General features: G+C 38.9%; 1 protein-coding gene and 1 pseudogene across 1 annotated transcript in view; one reads left to right on the top strand and one right to left on the bottom strand.

Moving 5' to 3' along the window:
- Nucleotides 1-21284, bottom strand: part of PRORP (protein only RNase P catalytic subunit) — a 180346-nt gene that overhangs the window by 121590 nt on the left and 37472 nt on the right. The window lies entirely within an intron of this gene.
- On the top strand, nt 12543-21044 carry LOC136333945 (pleckstrin homology domain-containing family A member 3 pseudogene; annotated as a pseudogene).

The raw sequence follows: 21284 nt of genomic DNA, 5'->3' as shown, positions 1-21284 counted from the left end.
GATAAGATAATTTGTTTGTTATTGAGGTTTGAATGAGAGGAGATGTAAAGGAGAAAGGAAGAAACTAATATAGAGGGAGAAAAGAAAGAGAGAGAGAGAAAAAAAGAGGGAACCACTAAAAGAAGAAAAAAGAAAGGAGAGAGAGAGAGAGTTAAGGGTTTTGGAGTGCAACCCTCATAGAGAGAAAGGAAGAGAAGAGAAAAGATAATGGGAGATGTAACACTTATGGGTAGTGTAGTTCAAGGAGAGGAGAGAGTAAGACCAGTAGAGAGTTAATCGGCCAAATTGGAGGAGGAAAAAAAAGTATCAAGAATGAAGATAAGAGAAACAAACGAACAAATATAATAAAATGGGATAGGTTATAAAGTCTGCAGATTATTCTTGATTTTGAGAGGTTATCTTCTTGCTTTTTCTTTTCTCTCCCTCTTCCTGGTCGGTGACTCTGTACCCCGGGTTCTGCCCCTTTGGCACGCTCAGGTAGAGGCTTGCAGTTGATAAGTCTCTATGGCAATGTCATGTATTGTGCTTTAGTCTCGTGGGAGTCGAGGCTCATTAGCATTTATAGGCTCCGATAGTGAGAGAGTCCGTGTTCCTGGAGCCTTTCTCCTAGTCTTTCCTTCCTCAATTAGTAGCCTGATAATCCAGCTATGGGGTTGCTGCTGCCTCTGCCTGGATAGTAAGAGGCTCAAAGAGCTGGCAACTCCCCACTCTATTTCCACTCAGCACAGGGCTCTGGGTAAGGCTCAGTCAGAGCTGCTAGCATAATCAGGCGGGCTTTCCGCCCACTCAAAGACCTCTGGCTCTGCCACTCTGTCCGGTAACGCAAGCAGGCGCCCACTTCCGGGGCGCTTGGAGGAAACTCTCACTCACTGTCTGTGACCAGGATATCCGGCCAGCAGTCTCACGCTCTGAGTGAAACCCCCAACCGCAGGGAAAAGTTGCAGCGTTGGAATTGAGTCTCGCTCCGTCCCCGTGCGTGGCTTTTGCAAGGCGCTGGGGTGGCCCGAGATTCCTCTTTGGCCCACACAAAGGCCCCCGACTCTGCCCCTCTGTTCGACAACACGGGCGCGCACTGCCGAGGCACTCGGAGGAATCGCTCATTCCTTATCTGCGCGCGCAAACCAGGATATGAGGCCAGCCGCGCCTCCCTCCGAGTGAAACACCCTCCAGCACGGAAAATCTCCACCGTTAGAATTAGTTCTCACTCCCTCCCGTGCGTGGCTCTCCCAGGGCGCTGGGGCTGCCCAGAGACTCTGCCCTCGGCCCACAGAAAGGCCTCTGACCCTGCCTCTCCGCGGGGCAACCCGGGCACCCACTCTCGGGGCCTAGGAAGAAATTCTCGCCCACTAACTGCGCACCGATCAGGAGACCGGGTAAAATGGCCGCTCCGCTTGTCTTTCTTTGTTTGGGTTTGGCGTGAGCGTTAGCTTGTATTGCCCGGCTTGCCACAGGATCAGATTTTCCTCGGCTTGGATCTCCGTGCCACAGCCTGGTTCGGCCGTTTGTGTTGCAGTCTGGATCTATTCACCCCCTTTGCCCGCCTCAGTTTCTATATTCACAGTTACCAGAGAAAGCTGCCCTGTTTAGGTTAGTGAGGAAGGCGGAGCATTTCTTACTCCCTATTTCCTTCGGGGTTTGGTTATATATTTAGCCAATTTTTCACTCAATCATACCTTTGGGTGTATTGCGAAGCATCTGGAAGCTCCAAGTATAGGTTTTTCTGTTTCTGGTTGAAGATCTTGTTGAGTTTTGGGGGAGATTTATTGGTATCGCTTCCTACCCCGCCATTACTCTTAGACCCTAATGTTTTTGAAAAATAGTGTGTCTTATACACGGAGAAATATGGTACATTTTGTGGATATATTCAAGAATTTAAATTTTCTTTTATATTTATTTTATTTATTATTATTATTTTTTGTATTTTTCTGAAGTTGGAAACAGGGAGGCAGTCAGACAGATTCCTGCATGCACCTGACCGGGATCCACCTGGCATGCCCACCAGGGGGCGAATCTCTGCCCATCTGGGGCGTCAGTCTGCCGCAACCAGAGTCATTCTAGCGCCTGAGGCAGAGGCTATAGAGCCATCCTCAGTGTCCGGGCCAACTTTGCTCCAATGGAGCCTTGGCTGCAGGAGGGGAAGAGAGAGACAGAGAGGAAGGAGAGGGGGAGGGGTGGAGAAGCAGATGGGCGCTTCTCCTGTGTGCCCTGGCCGGGAATCAAACCCAGGACTCCCGCACGCCAGGCCGACGCTCTACCACCCAGCCAACCAGCCAGGGCCAGGAATTTAAAAGAAAATACAATTATACTGAATGCAAAGAAAGAAAAACACAGAGTCCCTGACTTAGAAATTTTCAACTTTATGATGGTGCAAAAGAAATATGCTTTCAGTAGAAATCTTATTTCTAATTTTGAATTTTAATCTTTTTCTGGGCTAGCAATAAGTGTTATAATGCTCTCTCATGATGCTGGGCAGTGACCGTGAGCCACAGCTCCCAGTCAGGCATGAGATTGTAAGGGCAAGCAACAGATATTCTATAGAATACCATGCTACCAGTGTTTTTTTGATATTGTGTTCTGAGCACCTTTAAGGTAAATTGGGCTAAGCTATGATGTTCAGCAGGTTAGGTGTATTAAATGCACTTTTTACTTAAACATTTTTAATTTATGATGGGTTTATCAGGATGTAATCCCAGTATAAGTCAAGAATTATCTGCAGAAACTATAAAACATTCTAGAACCAAAAGCATATGTAAGAAATAAAATATCCACAATTTAAAAGATTAGATATGACATAAGTAAAAGTTAGTGAACACAAATGAGAGACAGCAGAAATTATCCAACCTGAAGAAAAAAAGATAGAAAGTCAAAGATGAATAGCTCCTCAGTAACCTGAGGAACAATGTCAAACAGAGTAATGTATGTATAATTAGACTCCAGAAAGAGAGAATAGAAAGGAGAAGTAGAAAAAAATGTGTGAATAACAGCTAAAATTTCCCTAAATTTGATGAAAAAACATAACTTAAAGCTCAAGAAGCAGAGCAAATTAAAAGCAGGACAATTACAAAGAAAACCATAACTAATCCATAACTAGGCACATCATAATAAAACTACTGGAAAGCAAAGACAAACAGAAAACCTTCAAAGCAGCCAGAAAAAGGATATATTTCTTGTAAGATAACAATACAAATGACAGTTGAAGTCTCATCAGACAATGGGGTCATAAGACAATAACCAGATGTCTTTAAGGTGATGACAGAAAACAAACAACCCTCCCCCCCATCTACCTAGATTTCTTTAGCAAAAAATCCTTCAAGCATTGAGATAAAAAAAATAAGGTGAAATAGACATTTTCAAGTAAATGGAACCTGAGAGAATTCATCACAAGCAAGCCTGCACCATAAGAAACAACACAAAAGCAACGTTTTCAGGATGAAGGGAAATAACATCAGATAAAAATCTGAATGTAGAAGAAGAAATGAAAAACATCAAAATGGTAAACATTTGGGTAATTATAAAAAAATAATATTTTTCTTCTTTTAATTTCTTTAAAAGACATGACTGGTTAAAGCAAAAAATATTATAACACTGTACTATGGGGCTTAAAATATATGCAAATGTGGTATGTATGACAATAATAGCATACAGACCAGGAAGTGGTAAATGAAATTCTACTGCTGTTAAGATTCCTAAATTTTATATGAAAGGGTAAAACTTAAACTCTAATCAGACTGGATTAAGTTAAAGATTCATACTGTAACCCCAACTGATACATTAAAATGTAATGCAGAAAAGGCATAGACAAAAATCCAACAGAAGAAATAAATGAACTACTAAAAAGTTCTGATTAACCCCCCCAAAAAGAAAACATGAATGGAGGAGCAGAGGAATGACAACAGGATTGAATGACTAGAAAACAAATAGCAAAACATTTAAATTCAACACTATCGAAAATGTTTATAATAGATGTACTTTTAAATATAAAGATATAGATAAGCTGAAAGAACATATGGAATACCAAGACATCAACAAGTTCTAGGCCATAAAATAAGTCTCAAATATTTCAAAATATTAAAATCCAAAAGAGATGTCTGCTAATTACACACACAATTAAATCAGAAACCAGTAGCAGAAAAGTGTATAAATGTCCCAAATATTTCGAATTATACTTCCAAATAACCTATGGGTCCAAAAAAAAATTACACAGGGAATTAGAAAAAATTTTGAAGTAAGTGATAATAAAAGATTACATATTAAGCCTGACCAGGCTGTGGCGCAGTGGGTAGAGCATCGGACTGGGATGCAGAGGACCAGGTTTGAGACCTCGAGGTTGCCAGCTTAAGCACAGGCTCATCCAGCTTGAGCGCAGGGTCACTGGCTTGAGCAAGGGGTCACTCGCTCTGCTGCAGGTCCCCCCCCCCAATGGTCAAGGCACATATGAGAAAGCAATCAATGAACAACTAAGGAGATTAAGGAGCCACAACAAAGAATTAATGCTTCATATCTCTCTTTCTTGTCTGTCTCTCCCTATCTGTTCCTCTCTCTGTCTTTGTCACACACACACAAAAGATTACATATCAAAATTGAAACTATGCATTAGAGCAATACTTAGAGGAAAATGTATAGCTTTAAATGCTTATATGAAAAGTTCTAAAATCATCGATCCTTGTAAGTTTTCACCGTAAGCTAGAAAAAAGAAGAGAAAATTAAATTTCAGAGGAAGTAGAATAACAAAGTGTAGAATTAAAGAAATAAAAAATATAAAAACTAGAAAATTAACCAGAGAAAAGTTTGGAGAAAATGAACCTAAATCCCTACCTCAGATCATACTAAAAAATTATTTTGAAATAGAATATAAATCTAAATAAAAAAGTCAAACTATGAAAATTCTTGAAGAAAACAGGCAAATCCTTTAACATGAGGATTAGCAAAAATGTCCTGGGCAATACATAAAGTCATCACTGATATTCACATAGCATGCCTCTATGATATGAAGCTGCTGAGAAGGATATACCAGCATTTTTGTGATATTGTTGCCAAAAATTTGTAATGTGAATCTAATCATAAAGAACAAAGATAAAGCAACTTCTTAAACTCTCTGAGAAACATTCTACAAAATAATAGACCTAAAATCTTGCTTTTTTTTTAAGTGGTGTTCCAAGAAAGAACATGAAAACTGAGCTTTTGTTACAAATGAAAAGAAACCAAGGAGCTCTGGCCAGATAGCTTGGTTGGTTAGAGCTTTGCTTTGAAGCACAGAGGTTGCCAGTTGGAATCTTGGTCAGGGCATATACAGGAATGGGCCAATGTTCCTCTCTTTCTCTCTCTGTTCCTCTTTCTCTAAAATCAATAAATAAAATTTAAAAAAATTTTTTAAGAAACTAAGGAAACATGAGAGCTAAACCCAAAGTGTGATCCTGGACTGCATCTGGAAAAGGAGAAGCATATAAAGAACATTAATGTGACAAGTGACAAATCTGAGTATGAACTATGGGTTAGATAATATTGTGTCACTGTTACAAAGGTGAAGAACTTCCTTTAGGCCAATAACCACATGACAAATATTCAACATAATTAGTCATTAGGGTAACACAAATTTAGAACCACAGTGAGATATTATTATACACTCACTAGACAGGCTAAAATTAAAAAGATTGACCATTCAAGTATGTGGAGCAGCTGGAACTTTTACACATCGCTGGTGGAATTGCAATTTGGAAAGTTTCTTTCTTTCTTTCTTCTTTCTTTCTTTCTTTCTTTTCTCTCTCTCTCTCTCTCTCTCTCTTTCCTTTCTTTCTTTCTCTCTCTTTCTCTCCTTCCCTCCCTCCCTCCCTCCCTCCCTCCCTCCCTCCCTTCCTTTCTTCCTTTTTCTTTCCTTTCTCTTTCTCTCCTTCCTTCCCTTTCTTTCTTTCCTTTCTCTCTCTTTCTTCCTTCCTTCCTTCCTTTCCTTTCTCTCTCTTTCTCTCCTTCCTTTCTTTCTTTTTTCTTTTCTTCTTTCCTTTCTCTCTCTCTCTCTTCCTTCCTTCCTTCCTTCCTTTTCTTTCTTTCTTTCCTTCCTTCTTTCTTTCTTTCTTTCCTTCCTTCCTTCCTTTCCTTTTCTTTCTTTCTCTCTCTCTTTCTTTCTTCTTTCTCTCTCTCTCCTTCCCTCCTTTCCTTTCTCCCTTCCTTCCCTTTCCTCTCTTCTTTCTTTCTTTCTTTCTTTCTCTCTTTCTTTCTTTCTTTTTTAGCAAGAGACAGACAGACAGTAAGGGAGAGAGATGAGAAGCATCAACACATAGTTTTGGCACTTTAAGTTGTTCGTTGATTGCTTCTCATACATGCCTTGACTGGGGTGCTTCAGCCAAGCCAGTGACCCTTTTCTCAAGTCAGTGAGCTTGGGTTCAAGCCAGCAACCATCGGATCATGTCTTTGATCCCACGCTTAAGCTGGTACCCTGCACTCAAGCTGGTAATTGGCAAGTTTCTTTTAAAGTTTAGCATCTTTCAACTCAGCAATCTTCTAGGTATTTATAGCAGAGAAATGAAAACCTACATTCATACAAAGACTTACACATGAATGTTTTTTTTTTTAATTTTTTTTTAAATTTATTTATTCATTTTAGAGAGGGGGGGGGATAGAGAGAGAGAGAGAGAAGGGGGAGGAGCAGGAAGCATCAACTCCCATATGTGCCTTGACCAGGCAAGCCAGGGATTTGAACCGGCAACCTCAGTGTTTCCAGGTTGACGCTTTATCCACTGTGCCACCACAGGTCAGGCCTTACACATGAATGTTAATGAGTTTATTCCTAATTGCCCCAAACTGAAAACAACTCAAATGTCCTTTAACCAGAAATTAATGGAAAGAAAATGTATATCCAGACAAAAAAATCCTACTCATCAATAAAAAGAAATTATTGACACATATAACAACATGGATGCATCTCAAAAGTATTATGCTAAATGAAAAAAGCTAAATGTAAAAAATTACTTAAACACTGTGATTTCCATTTACATGAAATGTACTGGCAAAACCATACCAACGGAAAGCAGATTAATGACTGCAGGAAGTAGGGAAGGGGAAGTGACTGAAATGAACACAAGGGAACTTTTGGGGGTAATTATCCCATATCTTGATTATGGAGGTTATTATACAATTGTCTGCAATAGTCAAACTCACTGAATTGTACACTGCCAAATTTTAGTATTTATCAATTATACCTTAATAAAAATGATCAAAAACCAAAAGAAAATCCTAATACTATAAATAATATATTTCATCTTTAGAATAATGATTGATCCATATGTGTGCTTTCATTTCTCATTTGACTTTTTTATCCTCATCAACTCTAACTGTATAGGAACAATTTCTTTCCTTTCTACTCAGCAAACATTTTCTTTTAAAATTCCTCTACTCAAATATCCCTTACAAATGTTTATAAAGTTCCAATTAATATTACAACTAACTAAATATTGGTAAGAATAGGGATAGTATTTTTTTATAAATGGAAATAAAGCTATCAAGGAGAATTAAAACAGTTTACATGTAATATGAACATTTTGTTTTGCTCTGAATGAATCAAAGGAAACAAATAAGTGCATTAAATTTCTAAAATTCAGGTTTCACTAATAATTTACAAGAACAAGGTTTCCCAATACACATCCAATTTATCATTTTGGTACTGTTCTTAGTACTACATTATATTCACCTCAGAAGTAAAGACAAACTAAGGTATCTCAGTATTACTGGCAAAATGGACATCTGTAAAAATCAAGAGTTAAACTAATTAACTTATAAAATCCCCAGTTCTGATATTCTATGTTAACAAGACTTGGAAATCCCTTAAAATCACAGAATGGAAAAGGGTACGCTTGAGATGGTTTGTTTGAAAGGTGAGTCGCAGGAGCCTTTGTTTAATCACAGGATATGTAAAAAACTTTACCATCTGAAGATTTTTCTCATGATCCATGTCTTCTAATAGAAAAATCCAAGATGTCAGATTGGGTTTTATTTTCCTCCACTACTAAAGCTCTGCTTACTATGTATCAAGTACTAGTCTGATATTCTTTGTAATACAGTAAGTCTCCAAGTTACAAACATCTGACTTATGTACAACTCCTATTTATGAATGGAGCACCATAAGGGCTATTGGTAATCAATTGCAATTGGACATTAGTAAAAATAGAATCACAGAATTACTCAACTCCCATGGCAATGAAGACCTTATGGAACTAGCGTAGCAGATGACGGTATTTAGGGAAGAAAACAGGACCTAGAAAATCCAGAACTGAAAAAGTTTCTACAAAAGAGTTAACTGATGCTTTTCATCTCATTGAAGCAGGAATGGCAATGTTAGAGGAGCAAGATCCTGATAGAGAGGTTCACCAAAGTTCACTGTACAGTTACCGAAGGCCTGAGATGCTTCAGGGCCATTTATGATGAGAAAAAGGAAAGCTCTGTACAAACCTCCCTGAGGCCTACTTCAAGAAACTGACTCCAGCAGACTCAGACCCTGACTCTAATACCAGTCCCACCCTCTCCAACAAGTCCATCATTTTCTGCATCATCCAAGATGGTTTAAGGTTGTTTTTGAAAATATTTAAGTATTTATATGCACAGAAAGGTAAAATAGATACTACGTAAAACAAACACCTGTCCAAGTTGCATTTATTAGGTAAATGTATCTGTTCCAACTTACATACAAATTCAACCTAAGAACAAACTTACAGAACTGAGCTCATTCATAACCTGGGAACTGCTTGTACTTTATCCCCGTAGGCCTCCAAAATACTCACTTTTCAAACTACACAAATTTATGCCATTGTAGTCAAAAGCCTCTGAGTAGGTCATGCTGAAAAGGCAAGACAAGGAAAGTCATTGATTGAAAGTCCTTTGAAAAGGAATGACTTTCTTAAGGAAAAAACTGACCTACTGAAATAGCAAACTATAGCATAGGGCATTACAAATTTTCAAGCTTAGCTGTTTTAATGGAGGGTAAATTTAAATGAACAATTATTTCTTTGGAGGGCTACTGCTGGGATTGTGCTTGATTAAGACTGGTTAATAATCTGGCATATAAAAATCCACAAATCTTTTGATCATTTATTCTTGACTATTAATAAAAATTATTTTTTAAAAACCAATTTAATTAAGATATAACTCACATACCATTCAATTCACTTATTTGAAGTGTACAATTCAATTCATAGGTTTTGCAACATCACCACAATCTATTTTTAGAACATTCTTGTCCCTCCTCAAAGAAACTTTATACTCTAGCAGCCAATCTCCATTCCATCACCCTACCACACCTACCACTAATCTACTTTTTTCTCTACAGATTTGCCTCTTCTGGACATTTCATATAAACGCAATAATACAAAAATCTATGGTTTTCTGCGAATGATTTTCTTTACTCAGGATAAGTATTTTCAAGGTTCATCCACACTGCAGAATAAATCAGACTTCATTCCTTTTTATTGTTGAATAATATTCTATTGTATGGATATACTACACTTTATCCATTTATCAGTTGAAAGACATTTACATTATTTCCATTCTTTGGATATTATAAATAATGACTCCATGAGCATTTGTATACAAATTTTGCATGGACATATAACTTCACAGGAATTGCAAATACTATGACTTGCAACACAGGTTGTTTGTTAACTTAAATGCTAACAAGAACTAGGCAGGTAACATAAATAAGAATGGCCAAGTCTAAGAAAACTTAGAGCAAGCAAAATGATAAGTAGCAAATGGCCTAAGTCTTATTGTCTAATATTTTACAGAAATAGGTGAAGAGTGTGGCAAACTGGAGAATGTAGTCCCCTTATAAAGGAAGCAGCCCAGTACTCGGTCCAGCTAATTGTCACCACACAAAAATAAAGACCCAGTGTTGGCAGATTTGATTTTCTCTTTTTAAATTTTTTTTTAGCTTTTATTTATTCATTTGAGAGAGAGAAAGAAGGGGGGAGGAACAGGAAGCATCAACTCCCATATGTGCCTTGACCAGGCAAGCCCAGGTTTAAAACTGGCGACCTCTGAGTTCCAGGTCGACATATTATCCATTGTGCCACCACAGGTCAGACAGCAGATCTGATTTTCAAGGAAAGTGAAAAATCTGGCATTCTGAAATATGTCAAATAACTTTTGAAGACAGTACAACACAAAGAAGCTCCAGCAAAAAAAACCATTATGAGCTATATTCCACTCCTAGGCCATAAGTTTGTAACACATTCTCTTGGTTAGTCAACAGATTTTCATTAAGCACCTATTCTGTGCCAAATAATGTTCTAATTCCTAGGAACAAAACAGTAAACAAAGGCCCTACCCTGAAGTAAATTTACTGGTATATATCAGTATACTAGTGGAGGAGACAAGCAACACCAAAGTAACAAATAGATATTTAATTTCAGATAGAGAAAAATGCCTTGAAGAAAAATTAAGCAGAGTCGATATTAGCACCACTCTCCCTAGCCCCTATTTTAGATATGGTGAAAGGAAAAGGCCTTTCTAATGAGGTGACATTTGAACTGACATGAATAAAGTGAGGGAGCATGCTCCTTTTGGAGGAAGAGCCTTCTAGGCAGAGGAAAGAACTACCAAGGCCCTCACTCAACACCAAAGAGCTTTGCATGTTTGAGGTTTAACAACCAGGCAATCTGGAAGCTCAGAGATTAAGTATGAAGTCTTTATGAAAATCAGCTTTTGCTTATTACAACAATATGGGAAACAGTAAATATATGTAAAAACAATTCTAAAAGTTAATCAAAAGTTCTCAATTTGCTACCCAAATTCTTATTAGAAACAAAGAAACACGCCCTGGCTGGTTGGCTCAGCGGTAGAGCGTCGGCCTGGCATGCAGGGGACCCAGGTTCAATTCCCGGCCAGGGCACATAGGAGAAGTGCCCATTTGCTTCTCCACCCGCCCCCCTCCTTCCTTTCTGTCTCTCTCTTCCCCTCCCACAGCCAAGGCTCCATTGGAGCAAAGTTAAGTTAGCCCGGGCGCTGGGGATGGCTCCTTGGCCTCTGCCCCAGGCGCTAGAGTGGCTCTGGTTGCGGCAGAGCAACGCCCCGGAGGGGCAAAGCATCGCCCCCTGGTGGGCAGGGCGTTGCCCCTGGTGGGCGTGCCGGGTGGATTCCGGTCGGGCGCATGCGGGAGTCTGTCTGACTGTCTCTCCCCGTTTCTAGCTTCAGAAAAAAAAAAGAAACAAAGAAACAGAACTGATATTTGTTTTGTCATTACCTAATCACAAATAATTAGCAAAATGATTCAAAGATGTGCAGCAAGAAGGAGAAATAAAAGAATGGCATAGCTATATACTACACATGACACATGAGCTCTAGAACAGAGGGGACCCAGCATCTGCCATCAAAGAGCTGGCTTCAGAATTAGAAATGACTCTAACAATACACATGGCAGGAGAACTTGACTCTTCAATTTATTATTCCTCCTACATTATAGAGGAGAAAGCAAACACGTTAGCAATTGATTTTTCTCAATAAAAAATATGAAAAGAGACATTAAAACTGTTTTTAACCTTTCCATTTAAAAGAGGTTAAAACACACCTGACCAGTGGTGGCACAGTGGACAAAGCATGGACATGGAATGCTGAGGTCACTAGTTTGAAACCCTGGGCTTGTGGTCAAAGCACATATGAAAAGCAACAATGAGTTGATGCTTCCCACTCCTCCACCACACCTTTCTCTCTCTCCCTCCCTTTCTTCTCCTAACAGCAATAAATAAAATCTTTACAGAAATAAATAAAAGGTTAAAATGCTTAAATTTTTTGAAATGATGGATGGTTTATATCTATCCTGAGACTTTGATACAAATCTCACCAGGAAGTTCAAAATAGTTCTCATTAATTTTATTTACTTAATGTCCTATTCTAGAATAGCAACCAAAGAGAAATAGGAGGACAATAATGTATGCTGAAAACTTTACATCATAAAACAAACAGTGATCTTACCATGTTAATTATACTCAAAGTACTGAAAAAAAAAATCAGATAACACATATTTCCCAAAGCAAAGGAGCACTAAAACAACTGGCTTTAGTCATACTGGACATGGAAAAACAGGGGAATACCAGCTAGTTGGATTGGAACCACAGCTTTCAACATGGGAACAATAATAAGAAAAATGTATTTCTGCATCTAATGGCCAAATTTCTTTTTGAGCCTTCTTCAAACCAGGGATCCAAATAAATCCTAAATAAAAAGAATACTAACATGTCTGCCTTAAGGTAGCCAGGGAAAAATAAAGTCTGATAAATGTCACTGTAATCTAACAATTAATAATCTAAGAAAGCTTATACTCATCTAATAGCAAGCTATGTTTTAGAAGATTTTTCATTTAGTAATTATATTTACTAAAGTGTACTATCCTATTTAAATATACTTTCAATCTTACCTGAATTTTCTGATTTCAGTAATATGAAGGGAACAAACAAACACTTCCTGACACAAATATCTAAAAGCTGGATAAAATACAACTAAAAGATTTAATGCATGAGTGAAATTGCAAAAAAGAAAGTAAAATAAATCTCCAAGTGCCAGAGATGAAGCCAGATCTGAAAATCAGAATGGTAAGGATAAGAGTTGGTACTATTATTTTTTGTCTGGAAGAGAAATAAAGAGGAATATGGTATGGTTATTAGCAAACAAGATCTTGATTGGCTTTTGGTACCCTCATGGGAACTGTACAACTATCAAACCTTGGGCCCAAGTGAGGGGAGAAATTGGAGGCAAACTCCTGAGTAAATGAGGAAACTTTGCAAATAAGTACACTGATGTCAAAATAACACACTAGCTTCTCTATCTCTTCTAGGAATCTAGGTAGGAAAAAAAAATCCCTTAAGAATAGAAACTCCAACTTGACCAGGTGGTGGCGCAGTGAACAGAGCAATGACCTGGGACACTGAGACCCCCAGGTCGCCAGCGTGAGCGCAGTGTCGCCTGCTTGAGTGTGGGATCACAGACATGACATCATGGTCGCTGACCTGAGCCCAAAGGTTGCTGGCTTAAAGCCCAAGGTCTCTGGCTTGAGCCCAAAATCACTGGCTTGGCAAGGGGTCACTGGCTCAGCTGGAGCTCCCCAGTCAAGGCACATATGAGAAAACAGTCAATGACTAACTAAAGTGCCACAACTATGAATTAATGCTTCTCATCTCTCTTCCTTCCTGTCTGTCTCTCTTGCTAGCTAAAAACAAAACAAAAAAAGGAATAAGAAACTCCAAGCCATGTCTTAAATGGGTTTGGAGTACAAATTTAAACAAACTGTGATATAAAATTATCATGCTCCACCAAAAAAATCATGTAAAAACTGGTTCTGGTCTAGTAACATCTCTCAGGAACGAGGCAGAAGCAAACACAAAACCTTTCTGGAGAGACATTACCAACAATTCAGGAAACAAAGAGATTCTCATAGAAACAGCAAGCCCTTCTAAAACTGTACTCATCCATTTAAAATTACAAAACACAAGAGTAAACAATCCACCACGTGTGAGACTGACACAACAGAAGGATTAGAGCCAAAAGAATTCAGGATAAAGAATAATAGAAAAATCAAAGAGACAATATAAAATAAGACTATATCAATAATTAAAATGTAAAAGAATCAGAACTGAAAAAAAGACACAGACCATAAAAAACTGAAGAGGAAAATTTGAAAGAGAAGTTCTGATATTAAAATTCTACAATAAAACTGAATAGGGGAAAATCCAAATGTCAATTATCCTTTGGATAAATAAATTGTGGTATGTTCACACACTGCAACACTACTTAGCAATGAACTCCTGATACCTGTACCAACACAAACTCAGAAACATATTTAAACCTAAATCTAATCTATTGTAAAAACAAATGACATCATATTAAGTGAAAGAAAACAACAATTACAGATTACACGATTCTATTTATATAATTTTTTAAATAACAACAAAACTACCATAGAGTAGATCAGTGGTTGCTTTAGCAAGGGGTAGGAACAGGGATTGACCTCAAAAGGGCGGATGAAACTTTTTGGGGTGATAGAAGTATTCTAAAACTGAACTGTGGTGATAGTCATACTCATGTATAAATCTACTCAAAATTGTTGAACTATATACACTTAAAATAAGTCAGTTTTATGGCTTGTTAATTATTGAAACAATAGAGGAAATACCCTTAAATGAATGAGTAGAGGGAAGAACAGACATATCTGAAGTGAGAAGTAGGGAGGATAGATCTGAAGTTACCCAGAATGCAATTTGGAGACATAAAGAGATGAAATATATGAGAGAGAAAGAGTAGGAGACATGGAGAGTGTAAAAAGGCCCATCAAAAGTCTAATTAATTTTAGGAGAAGCAATATTGAAGACATATGGGCTGAGAATTATTTAGAATTCATGTAAGATGTGAAACCTCATACTCAGGAATCTCAATGAATCCTAAGCAGGAAAAATAAATACATTCATACATGTACACAATGATGAAACAGCAGAAATGAAAAAAATATAATAATCTTAAGAGCAGTGAGAAAATAGAGATGATCTACAACAGAACAAAAATTGGACCAAAAGCAAACTTCTCAACAGTAACTAAAATAAGTCCAGAAGACAATGAAATATTACCTTCAAAGTATTGAGGGAAAATATTAAAATTTATAAAGTTAAACTATCTTTTTTTAAAATTTGGAAGTTAAATTTAATGGGGTGACATTGATCAATAAGAGTACATAGGTTTCAGGTGAACATCTCCATGGCATTTGAACTGTTGATTGCACTGTATGCCCACTACCCAAAGTCAAATCATTTTCCATCGCCACATTATTTGTCTTGCTTTACTCCTCTCCCCATGGTAAGCACTTCACTTTTATCTATGTTCATGAGTCTCAGTTTTATATCCCACCTATGCGTGAAATCATATAGTTCTTGGCTTTTTCTGATTATTTTACTTAGTGTAATGTTCTCAAGGTACATCCATTTTTATCATAAATGGCAATATGTCGTTTCTTATGGCTGAGTGGTATTCCATTGTATATGTGTACCTCATCTTCTTTACTCAATCCCCTATCAAAGGACACTTGGGTTGTTTCCATGTCTTGGCCACCATGAATAATAATGTGACAAACATAGGAGTGTGTGTGTCTTTGTACACCAAGATTTTTGAGGTTCTTGGGTGGATACTCAGTAGAAGGATTGTTGGGTCATATGGTAATTCTATTCTTAACTTTCTGAGTATTCACCATACTATCTTCCACACGGTTATACCAGTTTACATCCCCACTGGCAGTGAATGAGGTAAACTATCTTTCAAGTAAACATTTTCAGATAAAGAATAAAATAGCTTACTACTCTTATCCTGTCACTGAAAGAATGTTATTCAGGAAGATGCCCAAAAGAAAGAATGGCATTCAATAAGAATACAAGGGCTAGAACTACATAGCTCTGTGTGTCAATGGCATATAGGTGGTAGAAAAAACAAGAGGAGTGGGAGAAAATGAACAGGGAGTGTGGGCAGAGTAGGAGAAGAGTAAGGAAGCCCTGGGAAACAGGACAAATTCAGTTTTATCTATAAAGAAAGAGCAATGAGCTTTAAAAAGAGAACAGTAAGAGTTGCAAAGAGATCTTGCAAAAATGAAGTATAAATTTAAGAAAAAACAAAATGCAACAGAATTAAAATCTTCATTGGAAGTAATACCATAGAACAAAGATTACTGTGAAATGCAACATAACTAACAAATTCTTTTAGAATGCAGAGGCAAAGAACAAAGAGAGAATGTTAAGAGAAAGAACATATTCTCTGGCACTTAAAGGCCAGAGAATACAGCTCCCAAGGAATAAATCAGAAAAAGATGAAAACTAATCATTAAAAAAACAAAAAACAACATTCCTATGATAAAGAGATCTAAGAACTCATGAAATTAAGGGAAACTTAATGAAAAAATCCAACCTAGTCCACTTCCCCCAAACGTTTTCATTTTGAGGTCGAAGAAAAATCCTATATGCACCTAGGCCAAATATTAATAATAATAACAACAATAACACAAAGACTTTTACAGGTTTTACATTATGTCATGTAGATCACAAAAATATGGAAAAACAAGAATTCTAAGTGCTTCCATCTATTAACTCTTTTATTCAATAAAATGAGGTAGATATTACCATTTTCCCCACTTTAACAGATTAGGAGAGACTAAAGCACAAGAAAGTTAAGTAAGTCATATAACTAGTCAGTGGTATGTTTAGGTTTTGAAACCTAGAAATCTATCCTCTCATGTTCTACTACACCTCCGAACAAAAATCAAGCTCGGAAAGCCCCAAAGCCAGAGCACAACAACCATGTTTGAAGATGGTGGAGCACTCCTCGCAGGGGCCTGAAACTCCTGGCACTTGCCTTGAAACAGTTTTTCCTTCTTCCTGGACAGTACCTATTAATAAGCTGTGGCCTATGTTCTTAAGCAAGGAATGCTAATCAAGACTACTGCCCGCCTGACCTGTGGTGGCGCAGTGGATAAAGCGTAGACCTGGAAATGCTGAGGTCGCAGGTTCGAGACCCTGGGTTTGCCTGGTCAAGGCACATATGGGAGTTGATGCTTCCAGCTCCTCCCCCCTTCTCTCTCTCTGTCTCCCTCTCCTCTCTAAAAATGAAAAAAAAAAAAAAAAAAAGATTAAGTCAGAGAAAAATGAACATTTCTAAAAAAAAAAAAAAAAAAAAGACTACTGCCCTTCCTTACAGGGTGCTTGCAAACAAGGGAGGAGAAATGCAAATGCCCTTCCAGAGTCCTTTTGTTAAGAAACCCTACTTGCTTTGATGTAGTTTTCATAGTTTACATAAGAAGAGCTATCCCTCCTTCTCTTGCTCCCCACCCCCCAAAAAAGACTAATAAAGAGTATTGGGATTTCACCTGAATAGAAATAGGTCTATGAGGTATTTTTCAACTGCAGGTCACAACCTATTACTGGGTCATAAAATCAATTTAATCCAGAATTTTGGGAAGAAGTAAATAATTAAAATGGAGTACAACACATATAGCAAGAGTATGTAATACACTGCTCACAAAAATTAGGGAATATTTTATAGCTTCATATTCATTTTGAAATATCCCCTAATTTTTGTGAGCAGTATATTTTGTATCTCAAATTTTTTTCGCCTGACCAGGTGGTGGCGCAGTGGATAGAGCATCGAACTGGGACATGGAGGACCCAGGTTCAAACTCTGAGGTCACCAGCTTGAGCGTGGGATCATCCGGGTTGAGCACGGGCTCACAAGCTTGAGTGAGGGATAGCTGACTTGAGCCCAAAGGTCACTGGCTTGAAGCCCAAGGTCGCTGACTTGAGCAAGGAGTCATTTGCTCTGCTGTAGCACCTCCCCCTGCCCCCCGTCAAGGCACAGATGAGAAAGCAATCACTGAACAACTAAGGAGCCGCAACGAAGAATTGATGCTTTTCATTTCCCTTCCTGTCTGTCTGTCCCTGTCTATCCCTCTCTCTGACTCTGTCAAAAAAAATAATTTTTTTTCAGTTATAAAAAGGGATGTTATACAAAATGTATTTTGTACTTGCACAAAGTACAATTTTGCCCAGGAACATTATTAATATATTTTATCACAGGTCTAAATATGTACCACTTGAAAGTTTATTAAGGGGGCGTCAGCCTGGCGTGTGGGAGTCCCAGGTTCGATTCTCAGCCAGGGCACACAGTTCAGAAGCACCCATCTGTTTCTCCACCCTTCCCCCTCTCCTTTCTCTCTCTCTCTCTCTTCCACTCCTGCAGCCAAGGCTCCATTGGAGAAAAGTTGGCCTGGGCACTGAGGATGGCTCCATGGCCTCCGCCTCAGGCACTAGAATGGCCCCGATCGCAGCAGAGCAATGCCCCAGAGGAGTCAAGCATTGTTTCCTGGTGGGCATGCTGGGTGGATCCTGGTGGGGCACATGCCCCCACCCCTACCCCACTCTCACTTCTCATTTCGGAAAAATACAAAAACAAAAGGTTATTAAGGGGCCAGAATCCCAGTTCTAAGGATTATCCCTACCATACATTAAGATATATAATAAATCTATAATATGTAATCAAAATCATGTGGTCATGTATAGAAATTAATAGATGAGAATATAGGAAATCCAGAAACAGACCCCAGTACAAACGGGAATTTGATATTTGCTAAAAGTAGCACCTCACTGTGGTGGGGGGGAAAGATGGGTTGTTAAATAAAAGGTGTTAATACAACTAGTTAATTAGATGGGGGAAAAATCAATTTGAAAATACATACCTCATCTATACCAGAAAAAATTCCAAATAAATAAAAAATGTAAAGGAAACAAAAGTAGTAGAGGGCAAAGAGAGATTTTTTGTTTGTGCGTATTAGTTTTTAATAATCTTGTAATGGAAAAGATCTAAATATGAAACCCAGGAGTCATTTATTTTTTTATTTTATTTTTTAATTTTTCTGAAGTGAGAAGCGGGGAGGCAGTCAGAAAGACTCCCACATGTACCCAATCGGAATCTACTTGGCAAGCCCACTAGGGGGCAATGCTATGCCCATCTGGGGTGTTGCTCTGTTACAACCAGAGCCATTCCAGTGCCTGAGGTGGAGGCCATGGAGCCATCCTCAGCACCCAGGCCAACTTTGCTCCAATGGAGCCTTGGCTGCGGGAGGGGAAGAGAGAGACAGAGAGGAAGGAGAGGGGGAGGGGTGGAGAAGCAGATGGGCGCTTCTCCTGTGTTCCCTGACTGGGAATCAAACCCAGGACTTCCACACGCCGGACCAGCACTCTACCACTGAGCCAGCTGGTCAGGGCCCCAGAAGCCATTTTTAAAAGAAGTCTGATATAAAGTTGCCCACTTAAAAATGTGCATGGAGCCTGACCAGGTGGTGGCGCAGTGGATAGAGCATCAGACTGGGATGCAGAGGACCCGGGTTCAAGACCCCAAGGTCGCCAGCTTGAGTGAGAGCTCATCTGGTTTGAGGAAAAACCCACCAGCTTGAACCCAAGGTCGCTGGCTCCAGCAAGGGGTTACTCGGTCTGCTGAAGGCCCGCGGTCAAAGCACATATGAGAAAGCAATCAATGAACAACTAAGGTGTTGCAACGCGCAATGAAAAACTAATGATTGATGCTTCTCATCTCTCTCTGTTCCTGTCTGTCTGTCTGTGTCTATCCCTCTCTCTGGCTCACACACTGTCTCTGTAAAAAATAGATAAATAAATAAAATTTAAAAAATGTGCATGGAGGGGAAAATGTGCACAGAAAAAAAATCGTAAGTTTTAAAAAAGGCCTCAAAAAATTGTAATTCAAATTATAATTTTTCAAATGAAGAGCTATAAATAAAAAACAAAAACAAACAAACAAACCCAGTAATTCAGGTAAAAAAATTTAAGACAGAAGCAAGCAGCTAGAGGAAATATAATTGGCTGGAGGGAGATCTGACTTGGGATAGTGAACACAGGGCAGTGCACAGATGTGTTATAGAATTGGGTATCTGAAATCTGTATAATTTTATTAACTAATGTCAACCCAATAAATTCAATAAAATTTGTTTTAGAAAGAAACATAGTTGGATTTAAACCTAAGAAAGATACTTGACTTATTAAGAAAATTGTACGAAAACAAAGGAGGAGCCCGGGGCTGGGGAGGCAAGAGGAAGGCAGGCCAGGAGGAGGGAGTGGAGGCAGTATCTTTTTTTTTTTTTTTTAATTTTTTTTATTTATTCATTTTTAGAGAGGAGAGAGACAGAGAGGGAGAGAGAGGAGAGAGAGAGAATGGGGAGGAGCTGGAAGCATCAACTCCCATATATGCCTTGACCAGGCAAGCCCAGGGTTTCGAACCGGCGACAACAGCATTTCCAGGTCGATGCTCCATCCACTGCGCCACCACAGGTCAGGCTGGAAGCAGTATCTTGATGCCCAAAGGCCAGCAAGAGGATTGCCAAAGTTACAATTGTTGCTTTTCTCAGTGCAGGGGTTTGCCCAAAAACGCGAGTCCCTGCCTCTCCACCCTGAGCTCCATGCTGCAGCCACTGTCTCCACTACTAAGGGCCGCCACATACCGTTGGCTCACAAGCAAGGTCTGAGTGGTCTTAGCCCGGGTAGGGGGCTGGAGGGCCGGGAGCACAGTCCAAGCTCCCTGCTTATTCCATCACTGCAGCCAGCGCTGGTCTCTGAAGCATGATAGGGGGCTCTGTACAGGTGAACCAACTCTTTCACAGGTTGGCAGCTTTGTTGGTTTGTTTTAGATAATGGAATTCTGCCCTACTATGATGCACAAAATGATGTTTGCAAAGTGAGCAAAGAAAGTATAAAGACGTCAGTTTGCGAAATTAAAGCACCTTCAGTAGACAACATAAAAATAGAATGAATTCTTCCAGGAGAGCAGCACTCCTGTATGAAGGTGCTGAATGCTTCTGAAAGAGAGGTGGCTGGCTGATCTGCAAAGCTCCAAAGCCTGTGTGAGTGATACTAGGACCAAAAAATAAAAAGGAGTAAGTGATACCAGTGATCTCCAAAAACCAAATGTCTGAACTTCGCCTGACTGAGTGTAACCTTTTAATGCGGCAAGTTTGTTTGATTCAAGAATTTGTTCACCACGAAGAGAAGAATCATTCATCTCCCAGTACGGACAACACAAATGAAGCCTCTTCTCTATTTAGTGTCACATGAAATACATTCATCACAATGCTTGAAGAATGTATGAAGATAGCAAATGCCAAGTTTAAACCTGAGATGTTTCAGCTGTCCCACGTGGATACCTTGGCTTCTCCTGTTGTCACCTTCTCTTGTTCAAATGATGAAGCATTCTGTCAGCCATTCTGCTTCTTGCAGTTCAGAAAGGAGTAGCCACTCTATAAAAGAACCAGCTTCTACACTTCACCTACTCTCCCAGAGGGGGAAGAACCTACTTGGATATAGACTCTTATAATAAGACCCTTTAAAGACCCAAATAGGCCTGTTCACTGTTCAAGAAATATACTTAATGGAGATTTGGCATCAGGAACCATTTCTAAAGAGAGCAGACTTATAGTTCCCCCCCCACACACAAAAAAATCTGAACTGGAAGATGATTTTTCATCTTTCTCTTCCTGAGGAAACAGAAGTGTCCAACTTCCTCTTAAGTATTGCTATACAAAAGCTGATGTAATTAAATTATGTTATAGGGAGTAGTTGTGTGTGTGTGTGTGTGTGTATGTGTGTGTGTGTGTGTGTATGTGTGTGTGTGTGACAGAGACGGAGAGATAGAAAGAAGAACAGACGAACAGACAGACAGGAAGGGCAAGAGATGAGAAGCATCATTTTTTTGTTGCGGCACTTTAGTTGTTCATTGAT

The sequence above is a fragment of the Saccopteryx bilineata genome, chromosome 4 (genome assembly GCF_036850765.1).
Source record: "Saccopteryx bilineata isolate mSacBil1 chromosome 4, mSacBil1_pri_phased_curated, whole genome shotgun sequence".
Taxonomy (NCBI): domain Eukaryota; kingdom Metazoa; phylum Chordata; class Mammalia; order Chiroptera; family Emballonuridae; genus Saccopteryx; species Saccopteryx bilineata.
This window is presented reverse-complemented; position numbering and strand designations above follow the sequence as displayed.